Raw genomic sequence first — 21,966 nt, forward strand, 5'->3', positions numbered from 1 at the left:
TAATTTAAAGAATTTGAAAGCTCTTCTTATTTAAAGTTATATCTGTGTTCTCTTTCTAAAATATATATATATAATCTGCATACTTTTATATATAAATATATATATAAGTACATATATATATTTATATATTTCCATCGTTGTGATACTGATTTATAATCTGTATATATATATATATATGTATGTATATATTTGTTAAAATGTAACAGTGTAGAAAAAATATATATAATAGAAATTTGAATTCGCGTGGAAACGTTTTAATGAAAAATGTTATATGAATTGCTTTTGAACATTATTTTAAAAATGTCTGATTAAATATATATAATGTTGGGGTGGGCGGGGTTTACCTCGACCGCACCCCCACCCTCATTCTCTGTTGTGCCGACGTACTGTAGCCCTGGGTGATCGTAGGGTACTTGCGTGATCGTAGTGTACCTGCGATCCGTAGGCTGCACACATTGTGGCCGGCGGTTATCAATATAACCTGCCTTTATTTTAAGGAATGTACAATGTTTAATATTTTGTATGATATAAAATATTATATATTATGTTATAATATTATTATATGAATGTTATGGTATGGTTATATTTTATATCGTTTTAATGATATTAAGTATTAATAAATTTTAAATTATAATTATTGTATATTATTTAAATATTAATGATAATTAATACGTATCTATATATATATATATCTTATTTTGTTTATATTTTAGTCTAATGTTATAAATCTAATCTAAATGAACTTAGGGGAATTATATTTGTTGATATTGAATTCACAATGAGTCTTATTGAAACACAATAGGGGTCTTTTCAACTATTGTATATTTAATATACTTTTAGGAACATCTCGATATATCGATTTAATGGGGTTGATTTAATATAACTTGTTATTAGTTGTTAACAAGTTAATATTAAACTCTTAATTCAAATGTTAACGGAAGTTGATATTGGTTTCATCGAGGTTTTACTTAATTGTTCGTAATGCTAGTTATTGTAAACTATTGCGAATGATATTATGAAAAGAGAAGAGATATTGAATTATTAATTTGAGTATTGAGGAATTAGAATATGAAGTCTAATGGTTGACTTTTAATGTTAAATATTATTTAATATATATGAGATGTTTAATGATGATTATTATAGTAATGTAAATTAAGAGACTTTAAATGATATTGAATTTAATTAACTAGGGTCATAATCATTGTTATAGCATTTAATAACCTTGTTATGATCTGAATTGTTAATACGTTAAGTATTAATACGTTAAGTATTAATTATTGATTAGTTAATCAAGTTTATGTAAAGTTTCTCTAGATCAATTAATAATAATTTTTATGAGTTTATTATTTATTAATGTTTGTTGGGTCTAACAAACTATTAATAAATAATGGTTTAAATAGTTATCAGTAAATTTGATTAAAGTTAACCTAGTCGAGATTATTTAATGATTAAAGTTTTGTAAAGATATTAGATTTGTGATTTGAAGTATAATTAATGATATTAATAATTAAGTTGTGCGATAGAGTCTTATTTGAAATGATTAATGATAATATGAATTTGTCAAGGGAATGTTGGTATTCTTTCAAAGATGATGAATGTGGTCATACAAAATTATTATTAAGATACCCAATATAGTTTGTATTTAAATATTATCAAGGTATTGTTATTGAACTATTAATATGATCATTTGAGTATTGAATTATAGTTGACATTTATCTTACATAACTCTAGTTAGTTATTAGTCAACTGATATGGTTATGCAATTACATTTTAAATCAATTAATGAGAGTTAATTAGATTTAATTAATAATTATGTAATAGAGATTTAATTGATAAAATTCTTTTATAAGATTGTAAAAAAAAAATTGATATCAAGTTGATAGGTCTTATTCTAATGACTTGAATAATGACCTTAGATGTTTTAATGGTGAGACTTAGTAATATTGAATTAAAAACTATTAGAATGATAAAATTCATGGAATTGTGTATCTAGGTTAATTGATTGATTTAATTGATCATTTTAATAAAGTTATAATCTTCTTATTCAAAGATTGATAATTGGCTCTCCTATAATTTAACGAATAATGATCCTTGATTATGTTGAAAAGTTATTGAATTAGTAATATGGATCTTAGCAAATAAATTGAATGATTTAATTTAAGGTCAATGATGATCAGTTTAATGAGTAAAGTATTTACCCTTAAGTGATTCTTAGAATATTATTTTAAGGATAGTGCTATCAGGGAACAAACAGGTTGATGTGTACAACAAATGATAAATCCTATACACCTGAAGTATACTTGAAACGAAAATAGAAAACCTCTACACTTAATTCAACTATGAGATTTTAGTAAACAAAAACATGTGTTTGCATTGTGTATTCTATATGCTTGTTGTTTTGGGTTTTGGGTTGACTAGTGTTGACCAGTCTTAGGTTGTTACCAGAGGCTCGGGGGTTATGAGATGTAATGGCATGTTGATCTTTCTAGTCTCGATCTTTACAAACCCAACCGTGGTAATGTGATCGTATGCTCTATGAAATATTTGTATTTACTGATTGTTATTGTTTATCTGTCTTAATGTGTGAAGCTGAGATGTATATGTATCTGAGACTCTTGAGCTAATCATTTTTGAGTCATCGATCAGTTATCCTTGGATTACTTTTTAGTCGCCATGATGGGACTAAAATGTGGATTTATTTCTTAATGATGTCATGTTGTGACATGTTTGACTCAACCATTTTGGAGTCTTCGATCAGTATGATTTTGAGATATTCTTGGTTGCTTGATGAGAACCAATGGATATGGTGATTTATTTTTAGATATATTTTGGTTATTGAGAACCAATTGATACTTATGATTATCAGTGATGCCTTCAGTTGCCAATAGAGAACTATTGTGGTCATGATTTTCTATGGATGCTTTTTTAGATGCTCATGGAGATTTTATGATTCTTATCCTGATGATTTGATGATTCTTATTGTGGATATTTGATGCTTTTATTGTGGATATTTGATGATTCTTTTTATGGATTATCTTTTGGATTTTCTTTGCAGTTGCTTGTATAGGATTGGGGTGATTTTATGATTCCATGAGCTTAGGGTAGGTTATCTATTTGTAGTTTCAGGAAGTCGCATGCAATGGGGCCCGAGCCCCTAAGTGGCTACCAGGGTAACTCATTGTAAGTTTGGTTAATAAGTGATAACATTTACACACTAAATGGGGATTAAATGAACCTAAAAAGATAATTGTTTTGATGTTCTTGCCCATGCCTTGAGTGCTTGTACAGACTAGGATGGGAGTAGAGAGAAAGCATGGTTGCGACCTTGCATTCCATAGTATGCCTCGTTAGTATGAGAGGATACTAGTGGCCGCATGAGATTAGTATGGACCCATGGAGATTAGCTAACTGCCAGGGTAACTTGTATGTGATAACTGCGATGCCACTTTCCTACTTGCAGAGTAGGTTTCCTACATGTCTTTGTGTGCCTCTAGGAATTAGATGCTGGTTTTGTGTGATGGAACCTTTGAGTTAGTATACTTTTAGTCTTCCTGGACTTAGAGATTTATGCTATGTGTTTTGGATAGCCTTTTTCGGACTTGAGATTATCTCCTCAGCATGGTGGGAGTGGACCACTTAGGTTCCATGCGGTTGGGTGGTAGTGTATTTTTACCCTTATCATTTGAGATCCGTCTGAGACACCATGGCTGGAGTATTCTTGGTTGGTATTTATCTTCATTCTTTTCTTGGAGCATTATGATAGATGATATACCTTATGATGGATGTATTTATTGGTATGTTTCTTATACTGATGATTTTCATATGTTAGATGATGTTATCTTATGCTTTACTTTGCATGTTAGTAGGATGTTTTAGGAGTGTCATTCCTACTATGTTAATTGTCAATGATCTCTTCGGTGCTTTGGGATGTTACACACAGAGGGATGGCTAGGATCCATGATGGTCTAATGATGCTATTAACGGTTGGGAGGAACCGTGCACTTAGTTATTTATGTTTGTGATATATGGTTATCTCTTATGATGGATGTTTATATCTTATGTGATGATGTGTGGCTTATGGTTTCATTTACTTTAATTGCATCATGGATTAATATTGGATGATGATGTACTTTATTTATATGGATGTTTATTCTTTTAAGCATTTCATACCTTGTAACATGTACAGTGGATGATTGAGCTAAAGTAAAATATAATTACAAAAGGACACTTGTATATTGTTTAAGAACATTGGATGTTTCATTGCTAAGGATGTGATGTTAGATGAATAGTTATAGCTATATTTAGATGTGATACAACATTAAGGGATTCTTAACGAATGTAATCTATTATGTTATGCTATGTTTACTTTTAGTTGGATGTTACTATTGCTTTTGCGAATGTTATGATTGGTTTATCTTTCTTGTTTAAAAAAAGAAATTGTTTGGTAAACTTAGTGGAATTCTTTGGATCTCTTGGTGGGGCATTACATTTGGTATCAGAGCTTGAGTTTTAACATTGGGAGCTCTGGGTATATTTGAATACCACTAGTTTTTAACTAGTTGAACAAAGCAAAAATTTGGAACTATGATATGTATCCCCTTCTAACTGAAAACTTGAAACTAGGTGAACTGAAACAGAACATAAAACTGTTACTTGCATATTTTTCATACTTCAACACTTAGCTTTTAAAATTGAAAATTTTACTTGAACCTAAACATGGGAAAAACTGAAAATTGAAACTTATTCTAGTTGCAAAACATGTATCATTTTATCTATGTTTTAAGGTAGTATGCCTTTGATTATTTTTGTGCACATTATGTTGCTCTTGTTTAGAATGTGTTAGGGTATCTATTTGAGTAGTTTTTAAAAGAATGAATGGTGGATCAATATGGGTTTTGGTTTACCATTAAAAAAGAATCATATTGCTCTAAGGGTGTTGTAATATCCTCAGTGGAGACATGTTTCCCTACAGAGGGAAAGGGTTCAATGGGACCCACATAGTGAGCATCTGAGTTTCTCATTCTGGTAGCCTTCCAGGAGTAAGCCTAATTCCAGGGGGGTGGATGTAGTGCCTGCCCCTAGGTTACAATTTTGCTGTCATTGTCGAGCTCTTTTAGGGTTAGTTTTATGTTGATGGTTAGCAGCATTATTTTGAGACTATTAGATATTGTGCTATTGATTGAGTTTATTATGTGATGCGATCACTTAAACTTTATATTTCATGTATGTATGATGATCATTACATTGCTTTCGGTTATTAATGATGATTAGTTAGATGGTTTATTATTATCATATGTGTTTTCTTATGGATACTTACCCCATACTTGCATGTGTATAGTGTGCATGTTTGATTCTATATGGCATGTACGATGTGGTTAAGGAAGGGAGTCGTAGTCACCTACTAGTCGGGATATACACGATGCACCACTTCCTACCATTGCCTGGTTAGTTTAGTATATATTGTACTTGTACATGCATGGTTTTTATGCAAGTTGCAAGTACCAGGTATTGACTTCCCTGAATTGCTAGGATGAGCATACCCTATCACATTATCTTAATGATAAGAGAGGCGGGATAAATTCTCATGTCCAAATCCCAACCCTTTAAGCCATTTGTCCTAATTGAAAATTAGGACAAGTATCTGAGTTGAGTACCCTCTGAATACGTCGGATGATGTAATTCATGATATAAACCATTGGTTTAATTTTGTATGTATTTTGGCTATGATGGGTTTTCATATTTTTACTTTGTGAGTCTTTGATGTATTTTCTATCAATTAAGCCTAATTAAAAGATTAAATTAACGGTTTAATTTAATGGAAAATTAATTTGCTATTTTAATATTTATTTTATTTAATTAATTGAGAAATTAATTAAATAAAATAATTAACTTTGAAAATAAAAAGTTAAAAGTTTAAATTTGGAATGTGACAATATTTATTTTAATAATAATCTATTGGAGTTTGTTCTTAAATAAATGAATAAATAATAATATTATTAAAGCTATTATATATTTTAGCAATTAAGTTTTAGAAAATGAAATTTAAAAGTGGAAAATATATTAAAATTATTAAAAGATTCTATATTCATATGACTAAAATATAAATATATTTACTTTTAAATAAGTGGAATTATTAAATTTAGTGCATGAGATTTAATAAATAAATTAATTAAATTGGAAAGAATAAAGTAAATATTATATTAATTGATTGTGCATTATTTTAATGTTTAGGAGTTTGCAAATTTTCAAGAGTTGTTATGTAGACAACACTGGAGTCTGCACTCTAAGAATGCACTAGTTGTCTACACTTAGGAGTTAGCATTTTATTTGAGCACATGGTGTCTAGAACCTTAAGACTCATCTAGAAGGTTGGAGTAGGCTCATGCTTATTTTTCATGCTTATCTTCTAGTTCCTTCTAGACACATTCTAGATGCATCTTAGAAGGCCTTTAAATAGAGGCTCTCCTAGTGTGTTTGGACAAGCTACAAGCTTCAAGCTAAAATGGAAGCTTCAAAGCTTACATGCATTTGAGAAACTCATATGCCTCTACATGCTCATATGTTTCTACTTGCTTCTATGCTTCTTGTAGCACTTCTAGTCACTTGGAGGATTCGGTTGGCTTGGATCTTGGAGGAATTGTGAATGTTGGAGAAGGAAGGGATTTTTTATAGAATTCTGAGGGATGGAAAATTAGCATCAGTGTCCAGGTGCACTCGTGATAATCTCATATTCTATTTGCACTATTTCTCTTCCTGTCTTCATCGAGTCTATTATATGTTTCTGAATACTCCTTGTGATTGATTCTAAAATTAGAAATTAGAATCTAGATATGCTATTTGGTTGAGAAGAAAATATTAGAAAACCCTAGTTTCAATCTAGGAAGGAAATTAGACCTAAATTGGGTTTGGGTTCGAATTAGAATAAAATTGATAAATAAATTTGGAAAGGGTTTCTAAATCTATAGTCAACCTATTAGAGAAATCTATGGTTAAATTTAGAGAACAATTATTCTCAAGAGGAAATTCTTAATTTAAAAAAATTTGAAAGCTCTTCTTATTTAAAGTTATATCTGTGTTCTCTTTCTAAAATATATATATAAAATCTACATACTTTTATATATAAATATATATATATATATAAGTACATATATATATTTATATATTTCCATTGCTGTGATACTGATTTATAATCTGTATATACACACACACACACACACACACACACACACACATACATATATATACACACATGCATATATATATATATATATATATATATATATATATATATATATATATATATATATATATATATATATATATATATATATATATATATATATATATATATATATATATATATATATATATATATATATATATGTATACATTTTTAAAAATGTGATGGTATAGAAATATATATATATATATATATAATAGAAATTTGAATTCGCATGGAAACATTTTAATGAAAAATGTTATACAAATTGCTTTTGAACATTATTTAAAAAATGTCTGATTAAATATATATAATGTCGGGGTGGGTGGGGCTTACCCCAATCGCACCCCCACCCTCATTATCTCCTACGCCGACATACTGCAGCCCTGCAAGATCACAGGGTACTTGCGTGATCACAGTGTACCTATGATCCACAGGCCGCACGCATTGTGGCCGACGGTTATCAATATAACATGTCTTTGTTTTAAGGAATGTACAATGTTTAATATTTTGTATGATATAAAATGTTATATATTATGTTATAATTTTATTATATGAATGTTATTGTATTGTTATATGTTATATCATTTTAATGATATTAAGTATCATTTTAAGATTTATTTTATTACCTTAACTAATGAGGAGAATAGTAGATGGAAATTTTTAATATTAGATTTATATTATTTGGATAGAAATAAAATTAATATGACTAATTTAATTAGTGTAATTTTCCTTGTGTTATTAGGGAGCTTAATTAAATAGTACTGGTAAGCTTTTAAATTTAATACAAAACTATTGGTTGGTAATATGATAATTGTATAGTTGCATTGCAGAGTTTAACATGGTCAACAATTGAGGTGTAATAGAATTGATCACTAACAAACATATAATAAATAAAATATCTAGTGTTACAATGGAATATATGACAAAAGAACATCCTAAATGTGTAAACACAGATTTTGAACTAATTGACAATGGAAGTGGAGATAGAAGTGAATTATTAATAATATTTTCATGCACTACATGATATTTATCAAAGTCTTTATACCTACTTCTAGTAACATCCTCATATGTAATTTCAATAGCAAGGCATTTCAACACTATGTTATAATCTAAGAAACCCTTATATGGCATAGCTAAATGTATTTGTTTTACATACACATGTATAAACACTATTAGAATTTTAATATCATGAGACTATCAATTATGGAGACATGGTTGATATTGGGTTTAATTAATTCAACTCTATCAATGCACATAGTTGTTCATAAACTTGACCTAGGATTGCATGTACTTAGTGTTATCTATTATAGGTACACAATAATGATGATCTATATTTACCTATTTAACAAGTATGTCTAAAATACTTGTATGTATATAGAGGTTTTGGACACCAAAAAAAACTATTTTTTTAACTAAAGCATTATAAATGGACCTAGCCCCTTATCTTTCCATAATTTAGTGATTAAAGCAGTGTGACATATGTTTTGGATCTACATTGATGTAAGGAAGGTGCATTATTTTTGCAAGTGATACATTTATATAGATCCTAAGGCTAGTAAGTTCATCGATGCAAGCCTTGACAACATATGCCTTGATAAGTGTGGTAATCATTCAGGACAAGTATATATGTATACCTTGGTAGTAAGAAGTAAAACTGTGATTTGAACTTTGTTCAAATTTAAGTCTCTAATTTTCAAGTTGAACAATCATAAATTTTGTACTCCAAGAATAATGTTCCTCATTCTAACCCAACCACTAGGGACTTCCCTTGATTAGGAGCATGAACCATAGGTCACTTAGGTCTTCTAATAGTTCCTCAAAAAACCTTGTTTCAAGGTGTCTTCTACACATAACTAGGTGATAACCAAACTGTAACTTGTAAATTTGTCAAGATGTTAGTAAAACTTTCTTTTATATACTACAATGGATAAATAATAATAAGGATGATCATAATAATAATAATAAGAATAATAAAAGTAACTAAAAATTGGTTGTGTTTTTGCCTTGCTAAATTTGGGACATGACAGATGACCACTTGGGTTTGGATCTGCTTTCACTCTATGTCCATACTTTTGACTATTATAGCATAATCCTTCAAATATTTTTCTACCCATGGTATTAGTTTTGAATTCATGTGCCTCATGACCTTGTTTTTTGCACTTATGGTAGTGACCCATGCTTTTTTACTTACCATTCTAATTTTTAGTCTTGCTCCTAAAAACATTAGTAGTATGTCCCAATTTTGTACAATTATGACAAGTGGGTTTGAGTTCTTACCTTTTATACTTTTGTCACTACTTTTGGAAAATTTTCCTTCTTTACTTTTGGTTAAGCCTAATCCAATAGTATCATCATTTGATCTAGGAGATCTCACCAATTTCTCAAAATACTTGATGGCTTTGCGAGGTTTGTTCAAACTTTCAAAAAACTCCTTTTCCCTTTTAAGATCATTTTTCACTTCCTAATTTTTGAATTTCAATGTTTTGATCTCAAGGTCTTTCCAATTCAGCTCATGATTAGCAATCATGACTTGGTTCATTATCTTCAATTGCATGTTGTCTATTCTTTGTAGTTTTGATGTCTTCTCCTTCAATCTACTAGCTAATGTCCTCTTTTCATCTTCAATAATGACTTTTTCTTCTATGAATTTCTTTTTCTATTCAATGAAATCATAGACTAATATTACTAGCATCTCATCCTCTCTATTTAGGTTCTTGATCTCTTCAATTAGGGTTCCATTATTTTCGAATAAATCTACAACTACTGCGCCAAAATCTCTAGAGTTCCCTTTTGAATAGTCCAATAGTGTCAATCTTTTTGTAGTAATTTTCATTCTCTTCAATAGCTAAATATTTCCTTCTCTTGAGTGAACACATTAGGACATCCCTTGCATCATTCAATTGATGTACAATTGTTTGTATTTCAATCTTATGGTTATCAATAACATTTCCCAACTTATAGACTTCCATTTCCAAGATCATTCCTCAAAGTTTTGAAGCTTCCCCTTTTTGAGAACAAAGATTTGATACCAATTATTAGAATTACAATAGGAAAAGTAAACTTTTTAAGGTGGTAGAGGGGTGGGGAGTTGAATCAATGCTTCAAACTTTTACCGATAAAATCAATCACCTCACATCAATCTCATAATTCAACGTGTAAACTAAAATATCATTTTAATCACATCCATTTAAATCATGTAAATAAGTAAACATTCACACATATGACACAATATATGATTACCAAGAAGCCCTCCAATGAGAAGGTAAAATTAGGGTGGGGATGACACCCAAAAATCTTCGCTACTATAGTTGTAAAATGTATCCAATTAAGGTTACAATCATTTGATCATGAAATATGATCAACCCTATTAAAGGTATAGCCTATTAAAACCTTAAAAGGACTATTGGGTCTTACCCTATTAGAATGTCTAAATAATGATCCTATGGTTGACACTCTGCTAGTAGATAAAAAATTAGCTCTTTTCATCTATCCTTGATATCCCTATGATAAGATCTCTTTGTTCTATCCTTTCACTTCTTCCTCTATTCTCATCTAACTGATTCTACAATTTATTTCTCTTGATCACTACTCCTTTTTCAAACTTAGATTCTCTATTTGCAATTCCTATGCATGCAAACTTCTCTTCTTACTTTGTCTTCTTTCTCATGCCTCACTTCACTAAAAAATGGTGTGGATTAGGGTTTACCCTTTATAAGAAAATATTTGTGGCATAGGGTTAGGTATGAATCAAAAATCATGATTCACCCTTATTGGTTCTTAATTCTTCCCTTTGTTTGAATGGATGCATGTAATGCGTAGGAATCAACAATTAAAAATTTCTCTTATCATCTAGGATCTCAAAATAATATCTTAAGTTAGCTCACAAATGGCTTACATAGTAGTTTTTTTTTTTGAATCTAAGACTAGTTTTGAATATTTCATGTCAACACACTTAATATGTTTACCAAGTTCATGCCAAGCTAGTAACACATGCCAAGTAAAATATGTATAGATGCCAAGTAAATAGTTGATGTTGAGCAAATAGTTGATGCCGAGTAAATAGTTGATGTCAAGTAAACAGTTGATGTTGAGTAAATAGTTGTTGCCAAGTAAATAGTTTCTGCTCAGTAAATAGTTTATGTCGAGTAAGTTCAAGTGTCAAGCCAGACAGAACTACAAGTGTTGGGAAATAGAATGATCAAGTGCTAAGCATCAAAGGTAACAAGTGACGGGTAACAAAGATTGGACATAGTTGTTCATAATTGTACAAACACCTATGTAAACCATTTTTGAGCTGACATAGAAGAATTTCAAAGAATATTGAAGATAAGAATGATTTTTTTACATTACCTACGCAATCAGCACGTAGCGAATAAGAAAAAATGGAGAAGGCATGCAACCAACAATAAAAGTGCATGAGTTAAGTAGGAAATGATGATCGAATGTGGATCGTAGATTCATACCTAACCCTAAGTCTTCAAAATATTTAAAAGGAGGATGAAACCCCATTATATGCATGGATGAATAAAGTGTATGGGTGAACTATAGTGAAATTCAGAGGGAACTGTGAAAAGACTTAGAAGAACAAAGCAACATTGCAGTATTCAGTTGATCAAGAATAGAGTATCATAATGTCAAAGAGTGACATATCAAATCAAGTAAGGATTAGGTTAGTCAAATTAGAACAAGGATTTGGAATCAGCAATTGGAGATTGCAAAGCTATCAAGTCAAAGACTTTCTAATACTCTCTAACAATTGTATTAGATAATGGAAATCCTATGCACTTAGGTTGGCCTAGCAGCCATTTGTGAATCTTTTAATAGGGTGACATTCCAAGTGAATGTATAGAAGTCCTTTAACCAAGACTACTTTTAGTGTACTAGGGAAATCCTTTAACCAAGTCACTTTGGATAGACTATAAAGTGTAGAAGTTGAGAAATCCAACTTCACAGATCCTCCAGAACACTTGCATGCAAATATCGTACAATAAAGAGAAGCCAGAAAATAGAAAAAGTAGAGCCTAGAAGTTCTCAAAAATGCAAGAGAAAAAATGTATTCTAAGTTATGGAAACAAAATACAAAGGTTCAACCTTTTAAGGTGAACGAAACTCTAAAGGAAAGAAAGCTAGGTTTGTGCATTATAATTAATATAAAATATTAATTATATGCATCTAAGAGAGCTAATGCACCTAGAGTAATAAATAAATTACTCTAACACCCCCCTTAAGTGAAGCTTAGGAGGAAGCTATGAAAGTAGGAAAATGGTTCCCAACAAAAAGGCATGACCAAGTACCCAAAACAAGGAAATCTCTGTAAACTGGAGACAAAGGAGAAAACCCAATGGGAAAAGCCCCCCTCCAAAAAGAGATAGAAAAACATGCTGAAAAAAAACATGAAGGAAGGAAGGCCTCAAGAAGGCCCCCAAGGACAACTTCCATAATCCCAAGTATAAACCACAGCTAAAGATAGCGAGGTGATGCAAATGACTTGGTGAAGATGTCCGCAACCTGTGCATTAGTGGAAATGTACTCCAAAGAGAGAACACCATCCTAGATCAGATGATGAATGAAATGCATATGAAGCTCAATGTGTTTAGTGTGTTGATACTCCACTGGGTTGCGAGAAATGTGAATAGTACTTTGATTATCACACCATAGAATAGTGGGATGATCAGGAGGAAAACCAAACTCAGTCATCAATTGTCGAAGGCATAAAATCTCCTGACTAGCAAGCATTGCGGCTTGATACTCAACCTCTGTAGATGAAAGTGCATGAACCTACTACTTCTTGCATGACCATGTGATAGGACCAGAGCCAAGATAGTAAACAAAGCCAGAAGTAGACTTTGAATCATCGACATCATCGGCCCAATCCAAATTAGTGTAGCCAACAATGTGAGTCCCTACTGTGTAATGAATGCCATACATGCAGCTGCGCTAAATGTATCTCAAAATATTTTTGGTAGCTTTCCAATAACTCTCATGAGGCTCATGTGAAAACTAAGCGACAAGACCCACTATGAAGGAGAGATCGGGAGGAGTATGTGTTAGATACAACAAGCTACCAACGAACTACCAGTACAATGTTGGATCCACTGAAGGTGAAGTGCAAGTGGTAGACTAAGTAACACCTAACTGAAAAGGTGTAGGAGTAGGCTTGTAATCAAGCATGTCAAAGCATCAAAGCATTTCAAGAGCATACTTTTGTTGGTAAACAAAGATTCTAGTAGAGGACTAAACAATCTGGACACCAAGAAAATAGTGTAGCAGGCCAAGATTAGTCATCTCAAACTGTTCCATCAATGCTCTTTGAACATCCTTAATCATAGAGGAGAAGCTACCTATGAGAAGAAGATCATCAACATATAGCACAAGGATCAAAACCTCAGCCTCAAGATGTTGAATGTAGACTATAGGATCAGAATGGAAATGGGTGAAGCATGTAGAAAGAAGAAAAGAGTCCATCTTCTCATACCAAGCCTGAGGTACCTATTTGAGACAACACAATGAGCGTCAAAGTCTAGAAACCAAGGTGGAATCCTGCACAAATCCCTGGGGCTACTCCATGTAAATCTACTCAGTAAGATCACCATGCAAGAAGGCACTCTTCACATTCATCTAAAAAATGGGCCATCCCTGTGAAGCTGTGAGGGACAAGACAAGGAAAATAGAGTTCATCTTGGTGACAAGGGAAAATGTCTTAGTGTAATCAATAACCTCAACCTGTGAAAAACCCTTCACAACAAGACGGGCCTTGCACTTATCAATGGAACCATCAGCAACAAACTTAGTATGATACAACCATTTGCATTGCACAACCATTCTTCCTTTAGGAAGAGAACAAAGATCCCAAGTATGATTCTTCATGAAAGAAGAATACTCCTCCTCCATTGTACTGTCCCACTCAAGATTTCTTATTACTACTACAAAAGTTTGAGGGTCATCACAAATAGCATGACTGAGAAGATTAGAACTTGCAATATGTGAAATGGTGTGATAGGAAGTGGTAGCGTCACCAGCTAGTGATCCTGCAGCCTCAAGTCTAGCTCAAAACCATTTAGGCATCTAGGGAGGATCCTGTGGTGGAGATAAATGAGGATCAACATGATCATCATCCTCATCATCTGAAAAAGAGACTAGAAAGGATGAGGAAGTGGTGGTAAGTGAATTAGACTCTAGATGCAGGGTATCTACTGCAAGAAGGTGCTCATCAAACTGGACATCCTATCAAAAGAGGACCTTGCGGGAATCAAGATCAAATAATTTATAGGCCTTAATGTCCTCATAGTAGCCAACAAAAATGAGGTGTCAGCTCTTTCGCTCCATTGCTCTCCTCTAAGCATCGAGTATAAATGCCCATTCTTCACCACCAAAAACTCAAAATGAAGATGCATCAGGCTTGACATGAGATCAAGGCTCCCTAGGAGTCATATTTTGAACTATCTTGTGACGCATCCCATTCTAAATGTAGTTGGCACAATTGTTGGCCTCTACCCAAAAACATGAATCAATGGACCTGGATTGAATCATATAATTAGCTATCTCTCGAAGAGTTATGTTCTTCCTCTAGGCCACACCATTTTTTTGAGGGGTGTAGGGCACTAGAAACTAATGCTAAAGACCATGTTTAGAGAAAAAATCCCTAAAAGCTTGGTTCACATACTCCCCCCCATTATCTATGTGTATTTTCCAAATAGAAAAACCAGATTGCTTCTCAAAAAATGTCTTGAAGACTTGAAATGAATAAAGGACATTAGACTTGTACTTCAAAAAGTACACCCATGCACGTCTAGAGAAGTCATCAATGAAAGTAATCACATATCTGGCACTTGAAAAAGAAGGAGTGGGAAATGACATGAGGTCACTATGAATCAACTCCAGTGGTGCCAAAGCACGAGTGGCTCGTTCATGTGGAAAAGAATCCCTATGTTGTTTTCCAAGAGCACAACCCTAACAAACGCCATCTGTATAGGTAATCTGGGGAAGCCCAAGAACAAGTGCCTACATGCTCATCTGTTAAAGATATTTGTAATTGACATGGCCAAAACACTCATGCCAAAGTCTACTTATTGAATTTGCACTTGCAACAAGACATGAACTTGTGTCATCAGAAGACTCAAATGCATCAAATCTATAGAGGTGAGATGTAGAATCAACACTCCAAATAGCCACAATCTTATTAAAATCATGTAAGTCCTAGATAACCACATCATGTGGTGAGAAGTCAACTGTCTTATCAAAGTTAGAGTGGAAAATATAATATATAGACAATAGGTTTGTTGAAATGTTAGGGACAAGAAGAACATCCTAAAGAGAGCCCCCAACTAATGCAAGAGAACTAGAACCCATGACAAAAATATGTGATGAGTTCCCAATAACAATCTAGGTAGTAGGAGAATGGGCAAGTGAGGTGACCAACTACTAAGTGTTTTTCATATGGTGAGAGGCACTAGAATCAAGAATCTAAGTAGGCCTAGAAGTCATAGTTTGTGCAGTAAGAGCATGAACTTTCCCTGCAAGGGGGATGTAGACTTAGGAGTTGAAATGTGATGCTCCTACATGGCTTCCTCTAAAACCTCCAAACATTTCTAACACCTAAAAATGAGATGTCGATCCTTTCCACAAAAATTACAAGTCTTAGTTGATTTCTTCTTAGTCTTGGAGGTAGAATCAGTAGACTTTGAAGTAGATTTACCCTTTGAAGGGTTAGTAGGAGGTTTGGCATTAGTTTTTGGTGCATCTTTCTTCGGTTTGGCTTTCTATTTTGGTTTTCCCTGAGAAGTCTAAGCAACCAATGCTTGGCTAGAATAGCCAAAGGCATCTACCTATTGTATCTTAGCCTATTCTTGTGTCAACTGATCACAAAATGTCTCAAATGAGGGCATCTAATGTCTATTATGCAAGGCATCCATGGTGGAGTAGAAAGTGGAAGAAAAGATCTGATACTATTCTCACAACTTTGAGAGTATAAGATAAATACACTCATCATTAGTTTTGTTTTTACCACATCCCTACAAGACTATACACAGAGATTTGAACTTCATCAAGAATTCTTCAATAGTGGAAAAGTTGGCTGGTGTCAAAGAAGTCAACTTTGCATCAAAGTGTAGTGCCTAGAACTCATTCACTATGCCAAAAAATGTGTGGAATTTGGTCCAAATAGCCCATAGAGTAGTTAAACGATCCAAATGAAATAGTAGGCTATCAAAGATGTTCAATTAAATCAGTCCCATGGCTTCATCCATTTTTTTTCTATGGTAAAGAACCTCATAAGGGCACTATAGAGAAAGTTGGTTGGCATCTAGGCAAGACCATAAGCCTCTTGACATGAGAAGGCTAGTCATCTATGTCTTTCAAGTCTGATGGTTGTGCAGCATGAGCCGGATCATAGAAGGAATCTGACATTGAGAGAAAGAAAAGAGGGAAGTAGAAGGGTCTAAATCTGAAGCAAATTATAGAATAGAAAATGCTCCCCCCCACAACTAATAAAAATATCCCCTAAAACCAAAGCAACAATAATGGAAAAACACAAAAACTGAGAAAAGAACCTAGAATTTAGATGTAGAGAAGAGGAAAATAGAATCCTCTACTTCAACACCAAATTTGGAAGCTCAAACAAACTCAGAATAAAACAAAATCAGCACCATTTTCTCTGTCACTGAGTCATCTTTCCAGCACTTCTTTTGGATCACAGAAATACATCTGTATGCTTAAGTTATGAGCAAAAAATTGACTACAGGTCCAAAAAAGGAACTCTTTGGAAAATTAAAGAGATGAGGTTAAATTTGATTCCCATATGACCATCACAAGCCATCACCAGAAAAAAAATTCAGTCACCAAAAAGATGATGTCATCAACTAGAATGATGATGTTAGTAGTTGGAAAGATGATGTTAGTAGGAACTAGGTTGGGTTGATGTCAGCTATCGGTAAGTGACATCACCCGATAAAATGATGATGTCAAACAATAGTTTGCTAATGTTGGTTGATAGAAAATGATGCCCGGCTAATGTCAGATGCTAGAGTGGCAAGTTGGTGAGAATTTCCAATGGTAGTGGTCCCCTAGTAGAGAACTCGGCAGCACTACTGGCTGAAGCTAGGCGGAGGTGGCCCTTGGGCAACCAGCTTGTGGTAGCAATGTGTTGGCTGCGCCATTGGTGTTGTGCCCACTGAAGCTAAGCACAAGCTAGGCATGGGTGGCACTCCAATGGCTATAAGTTGGCTCTAGGGTAGCCCATTGGTGGAGCACCCAAAAATATACCTTTTTAATTTTTTTTTTTTTAAAATTTGATCCCTACGTCTGTACAACCATACTAGGGGGCCAAATGTTTTTTCCAACAATGCCCTGTAGTTGAAAATAAAAAGTTTTCTATATTTATTGACTGTAAACGACCTTCCAAATCCAATGGTGGCATCCGTTTGAGCCCAAAGTGCCCAAAAAATTTTCCCTTCACCCTTTTCAAGTAAAAAACTCTGAAAAAGATGGGGTTTGTGACTGCGAATTGTGGCTTCAAGAATATTTAGATGAGCAAGCAGTAGGTCCACTCTGATACCATGTAGAACTTGAGAAATCCAACTTCATAGATCCTCAAGAACACCTAAATGCAAAGATCTTGAAGAAGCTAGAAAATGTGAGAGCAAAAAAGTATTCTAAGTTATGAAATCAAAATACAAAGGTTCAAACTTTTAAGGTGAACGAAAATCTAAAGTAAAGAAAGCTAGGTTTGTGCATTATAATTAATATGAAATATAAATTAAATACACCTAAGAGAGCTAAATCACCTAGAGTAATAAATAAATTACTCTAACATAAAGTCTTTAATAGGACAAACCTTTCATAGGGCATACCATTGGAAGTGGTCAAACATTGTAACCTTGAATAGCTACACATTGCTATAATGATATTTTGTGGGTTTCATCCCCACCCTAGTTTTACGTTCTCATTTTGGAGGGTTTCTAGGTTGCCAAATTTGTATGTTATCTATTTTCATGCATGTCTTTGCTTTCAAGTTCATTAGATAGATTGGATGCATGTGGATGTTTCTAGTTAAAAGAATTTGAAAAGGTAAAAACTAGTTACTTCTGATTCACCCCCCCCGTCATAAGTAAATCATCCCAATTGTGAATTCCAACATTTTTTCCATGAAAAATAACTATGTCAAAACTATATCACTTAGCATTTGAAGTCCCTGGTGCTTGACACTAACTATAACTTCAATGCTATCACTTGAGATCTAAATGATTCATCATACACTCTTTGTTTAGGACATGAATACTTAACACATATTATCTACTCAGCATTACAGTAACTTCGCACTAGCTGTTTACTTGACACTTACAAAGAATCTCAATCAGCATGCTTTGTTTGATGTGTTATGCTCAACATGCATTACTTGTTTGGCATGAACTAAGTAAATGAATTATAGTGACTTAAGTGTATAGACACTCATTCATCAAAACCAATCTAAGGTTAACAACAACTTGGAAAATGAGTTCTTCTATCTTCTACAACTCCTAACAAGGTTAGCACAACTCCTAATAGGGCTGGAATCTCATAATAGGGATTCAAAATCTCCAAATAGGGAGTCATATGTATTAAATGTTCTAACAACCTCCTAACAAGGTCCATCCTCTAACAAGTAATATTTATATTAGTACATCATCTTGTGGGTGTCATCCCCACCAAGTTTTCCCTCTAATCAAGGGTTTTCCTACTTAAAAAATTTGGAGTAATAGTGTATGTACATCTTGTTATGATTTTTTTTTACTTTGGTTACATCGTTAAGATTAATTAAGGTTGATAAATTTTTGAATTGGATAACTAATCCACCACCCCCCCCACCCCCTCTCAGTTATCTTAGGGAACTATTATTTCTAACAATCGGTATCAGAGCAATAGGTCCTTGATGATAAATTTTAACAAATTTGGGAAATCATTATGACAAAAGATACTAATATGTTAGATAAAGCAAATTTTGACACATAAGTTATCAAATCTATGTAGGGATCAAAGCATTAAGTTTTCATACCTAGATTATATTTTTTGCATACAAACAACTAGAGATACAAATATAGAGAGATCTAGATCCAAAGAAGACATGAAGATCAAAAAGGTATTGAGCTACTTATGAAAAGAGAACTAGAAGGTATGGAAATTTTTGGTTGTTGGACATGTAACGAGTTTGGTCATTTTTCATCTACGGCACTAAGAGAATAAGGAAAAATAGAAAGAGTTCACTTTCTAATGAAGATGAAGAATTTAGAGCAAGTATGGAAATATTCTTGAATAATTGTGATGATAAAGATAATGATCCTGAATTAGTTAAGAAAGAGGAAGTATCAGAAGATATAGCTATTAGAAATAGGGATTATTGAGAAAGGGGGTGAATTAGTAATTTATAAAATGTAGTCACCAACTAGATATTATTACATACATTAAACCATGCTTAACAAATCAATAAATTAATGTTGAATAGTAATAGTAATAATGCACAAAGATAACTCATAAAAATATTTAGTTAACCAGGGAAACCCTGGCCAAGGGAAAACCCTAGTGGGGATGATACCCAATATATAATATATTGATATATAAGTTCATTGGTATAATGTATGCAAGAAGAGCCCACTCCTCAAACATGTAATTTCAACTACAAGAAGAGCTCACTGCTCAAACAAGTAATTTACTATTATCTTTCGTCCTTGACTGATCTCTAATCTTTAGCTTGATCTGGGATCACTAGATAGTTCATATGAAACTTTGCATATATTGCTTTCACAAAAGTTTGCTCATCATAATTCAGAATTCATAGTTACACAATCTTACAAGATAGTACTTTACCACTTCTTATCACAAAATGTACTTTCATAAATACTATGCCTTGACACAAATCACTACTCAATCAAATAAGACCAGAATTCACTTTTCCAAGTTAGAATAAACATCTAGAATGTTGGTCGTAATTTGACAAGTAATTATTTTGTAAACAAAATAATTCTTTCCTTTAATTCCTCTATCGTATTTCATCAAAACAAGATTATGTCTATTCCATACAATCTATACTGACTTCTAACATTATACACATCATCACCAACATGTGTTCTATCTCCATGTAACTTTTCTAGTCATAATATGAGGTCAGCAATAAGTTATAATCAAAATAATACACTGTTGTAAACCAAATTCTGTACTTAGACAATTTTTTGATTACCAAACACTAAGTATCTTTATTTTTGAATTTTTCTATGAACATATACATCATGTGTTTCCATAAATGGCAACAATTACATATCACTATTAGCCAATTGTCAACAATATCCCCCTTTGGCATTGATGGCAACAAAATAGGGAAAATTGGCTAAGTGATAAAAACAAAAGTAAATAACACCTTACATCTATTACAATTTGTTCAACTTTACATATATGCTCCCCCTTACAATATACTTTATACTTTTACAATATTCACATGTATCTCTCCCAAAAATATCCCCTTTGACATGTATACAATTCTTATATTATCTCTCCCCTTTTGACATCAATGACAAAGGTTAAAATGTGAAGATTTTGTCCAAAAACTATCCAAAACTATATTCCTTCCTTATGCTAAAATAATCTTCATACAATCATCAAAATTAGCCTTCTAGCTATCCATATCTTTGGTCCATGTTTCCCTAGTAGACTTAGCTAAGGTAAGAATTGCACATAAGGTATATGATGTAATCTCAACTATATTAATATCTAAATACAAAAAGTTGGAATATGTGTCCATGACACTTTCCTCTAGTTTTTTCTCAACAAGAGATAATTTCAGAGCAATATATCCTCTAAAATCAGATGTCCTCTTCAAAAATTTTTCTTTCTAAAGTTCCAATTTCCCAATTTCACTATTAATACTAATAGCTTGTTCTTCAAAATCATCTACATTACAAAATGTATGCTAGGTCTGGCTGGATAAAGCCTTGAACTCACTCATCTTTATCTCTATCTGACTATCAATGTGTTTAGTTAGCTTTCATGATAAGGTATACTTAACATACAAAGTTGTCCCTTCCTACTGACATTTCCAAATTTATTTTATACAAGTATAAAGAGTAACTAAGTCATTCTTGATATTTTGATAGATGGTGCTAAACAAGTTAGCATCATGGGAAATTTTAGCCTTCACCTCAGCAACGTTCAAAAAAATTGTAAACTCTTCATCAAATGATTTTAGCACTACTTGTGCTCTCCATTCGAGATCTAGTTTAGTGTGTTGAACTACCAATGTACTATATAGTCTATTTATCACTTCCATTAAATCTTTTTGTAAACTTTTCACTATTTTATTCTTTTGTATAAGTTTGGATAGGGATGAGATCAAATCCATTTGATAATCATCATCAGTAGCTAAATTAGCAAGAGAGAGTGGTGTTGATGAACTAGATGGTTTAGTTTCATCTTCCCTTTGTTTCTTTGATGCTTCTTTTTGTTTTCTTCCTTATTCTTCTTCTTTATTTTCCTTTTCCTCTCTTTCTCTCTTCTCTTCCAATCTCTTTTTCTCTTCTTCATTAATTTTCTTTTTCATCTCTTCTTCTCCAATTCTTCTATTTTCTTTCTCTTCCTTTCTTTTCTAATCTTCCTCAAGCAATTTCTAGTTGGCCTCCACTAGTTTCTATTGGTGTTTTTTTTAAAACTATTAAGTAACAAGATACTCAAGACCAAGATAATCAAAGCATAGGCAATCTAAGGATTAGCTACTTCCTATAGAG

General features: G+C 32.6%; 1 pseudogene; it reads right to left on the minus strand.

Moving 5' to 3' along the window:
- Positions 1-340: 340 nt before the first annotated feature.
- The window catches only part of LOC149541812 (2,3-bisphosphoglycerate-independent phosphoglycerate mutase-like), a 96,754-nt pseudogene continuing 75,128 nt past the window's right edge, over positions 341-21,966 (minus strand).

Source organism: Cupressus sempervirens, chromosome 8, assembly GCF_028749045.1.
Source record: "Cupressus sempervirens isolate cs-2001-9-10 chromosome 8, ASM2874904v1, whole genome shotgun sequence".
Lineage (NCBI taxonomy): Eukaryota > Viridiplantae > Streptophyta > Pinopsida > Cupressales > Cupressaceae > Cupressus > Cupressus sempervirens.